This window comes from Phaethon aethereus, assembly GCF_964289735.1.
Source record: "Phaethon aethereus genome assembly, chromosome: 2".
Classification (NCBI taxonomy): Eukaryota; Metazoa; Chordata; class Aves; order Phaethontiformes; family Phaethontidae; genus Phaethon; species Phaethon aethereus.
The window spans coordinates 121,279,432-121,282,571 of NC_138582.1; positions in this window are offsets into that span (position 1 = coordinate 121,279,432).

Here is a 3,140-nt window from a genome sequence, read left to right on the forward strand (position 1 = left end):
GACAGAGGGCAGTCCATGTTTCTGTGCTTTAAAGAGGAATTTAAGGCACGGTGGAGGGCACAGAGATGACCTGATGTACAGGGCTTAGCCTCGACCTAAGTCCCTGAACGCTTGTGTTTCAGTGAGGTGGCAGCAAGACTTCTCCTGTGAAAAACAGAGGATGGAAATACATTATGCAGACCGTGAGCTTTCTTCAGTTGCTGTTACATCTGATATCAATAACCCTACTCCCATAGCTGTGGCTGTTACTATGACTCTTAAGGAACCAATAATTTTGAGTAACAAAAGGTATACACAGCTTTCGCCTGCATCCGTGGGAATTTCATCTGAATCAAACACAGAAGAGTCAAGCCCAGAGCAACGTGAAACGATACATCTGCACACCAGCTAGTTTTAGATTCCACTGAAGTGTCTATTTTCTTTTTCACTGGCAGTAGAGCTTTATTGTCTCTTTATTGGGGATGATTCTAAACCATTTCTATTCATTTGGATTTATTTTTAAAACCAGATGGTAGCAGGGTCAGCACAAGAGCAGATTAGCCACCATATATGACCCTTCATGTACTCAGGGAGGTCATGTATATATGCATATGTATACATGTATCTATACGTGAAGACTTGTTGTGTAAAACAGAAAGTCAAAACAAAAGGGAGAAAAAGGATGGTGGGAAACAAATAGTACTGAACAAGTAATACTGGTTTTCCTTCACTACTTGTCGGATCGTGTTTCCTGGTAAGTTATCCCAACTTTATTCATGTACTCGTGTTTGTTGGAAACTGAGGGATACATAGAAACAGAGGTAAATTCTCAATTTCCTTTTTATGTAATTCAACTATATTACAGATTTTTTTTTTTCATTCCAGGAACCAGGAACTCTTTCCGGGGAGTGATTCAGTGTTAGAAGGTACTAGGCTTGTGTGCTAGTGTTAGACTGGTTTGCTGTATATTCAGACCTCAGAATTGAATCTCTCTCCCTCACATATTTTCTTAGTTGTGTTTTATAGATGTATTAGACGCAGAAGTACACAGATGAATACGTAGTTTTAGCATTGACACAGTTTTGCTTGGTGCCACATTGATTCCCATAATAAAAACAGAAAAATGTAGTACAGTATAATAATGATTATGTATTATGCAAGCATGCTGTTGTTCAATAGGTTATCAGTAATCAAGAGCAGTTTTGTATGCCAGGAGATACGTGGATATTTGGGGCAAAATTACTATACTTGGATAGATGTGAGAGTTGTTACTTACTCAGGGCTTAGTTCACCAGTGTTTTGGATGATTAATATGACTGCAACAGCAGTACTATTTGTGCAGTGAATATTACTCAATATGACTAAGGGCTACTGAACCAGGTCCTAAAAAAAAACTAATTAAAAGCCTTAGTTGACTGAGTAAGTATTATTCATCATGACCTCCGCTTGCTGAATAAGAGTATCTCCAGGGCTGACATTACATGTTCCCAGGGGCTGAACAAAAGCCCAGTGAAATCAAATAGTTAATTGAAGTTTGTATGACTAAAGATCAAAGAATCTATTTTAAAGCTATATATCTAGACATAAGAGTAGGTATTATATTCTTGTTCCTCTCTGGTTTGTATACACATGGTTTATAAATCCAAAGCCAGGATTTCTCAGTCCAATGTAGGGCATTGCTAGTTTGGAAATTAACTTCTTTCCGAAGCTAGTGTGAAAATGCCAGTTATTTCTCAAGGAATTTTACTGAATAAATGTCATTTTTTTCAACATATTTCAGGGAAAGGCCTTGATTGTTCAAAAAACACTTTTAATTATTCCGTGAAAATGTGTAAGTATCAAATCCCAAACATACTCAGATTTCAAAACATGAAAAATCTTTTAAACCAGTAACTGATTTTTAAAAACACATTTTTAAACAAAAATATCGGCTTCCATTTTTTCGCTCAAAAGTAGAACATGTCAATAAAGATCAGAGGTGCATTTGAGTGTTTCACTTTGGAAAAGTGATTTTCTGGGTGAAAAAAAATTTCTTCCATGATTTGGAATTGATAGCAGCTTGTGACAGATAAGGTACTACATTTCTTGTCCCATCTTCATAATAGTTGTGGTTGAATAAGTTGGAAGGGAAGGGGAAGGGGAAGGGGAAGGGGAAGGGGAAGGGGAAGGGGAGGGAGGGGAGGGAAGGGAAGGGAAGGGAAGGGAAGGAAGGAAAGGAAAGGAAAGGAAAGGAAGGAAAGGAAGGAAAGGAAGAAAGGAAAGGAAAGGAAAGGAAAGGAAAGGAAAGGAAAGGAAAGGAAAGGAAAGGAAAGGAAAGGAAAGGAAAGGAAAGGGAAAGGAAAGGAAAGGAAAGAAAGGGAAGGGGGAAGGGGAAGGGAAGGGGAGGGAAGGGAAGGGGAGGGAAGGGAAAGGAAGGGAAGGAAAGGGAAGAGGAAGGGAAGGGAAGGGGGGGAAGCGGAAGGGGAAAGGGAAGGGAAGGGAAAGGGAAGGGAACGGGAAGGGAAAGGGCAAGGGAAGGGGAAGGGAAGGGGAAGGGAAGAGAAGGGAAGGGGAAGAGAAGGAAAGGGGAAGAGGAAGGGGGGGAAGCGGAAGGGAAAGGAAAGGGGAAGGAAAGGCAAGGGAAAGGGCAAGGGAAAGGAAGGGGAAGGGAGGAAAGGGAAGGAAAAGGGGAAGGGAAGGGAGGGGAAGGGAAGGGAGGGGAAGGAAAGGAAGGGAAAGAGCTTAACCCTTTTTTTTTTTTTTGTTTCTATTCTATTATGCAAGGGAGAAAGCAGCCTGGTATAAAATTTGGATATTAAAGATGTTTACTGGAAATGTCTGGATGGTGTTTTATCAGATTTGTTGCCAGACTAAGTCTCACAAGCCAAACATCTTCCAACTTTTTATAAAGTTTGAATTAATAACTGAGTGTAGCAGTTTGATCATTTGTAGGACAATCGGAGACTCTGGATCTGCTTGTTGGGAAAGCCAGGATCTAAAAATCTTATCTCTTATTTTAGCTTTCTTATTATCTCAACAGGCTAACAATGTCAGAGCAAAACTGGAAGATGCAAATATCCTGTGAAACACTGTGTGTTTGGCTTGTTCTTAGCTTTCATAGGAAAACATCTGAATAATGAGACATGAATTTGAGAGCAATGCCATTCTGAGGAAGTGAATTC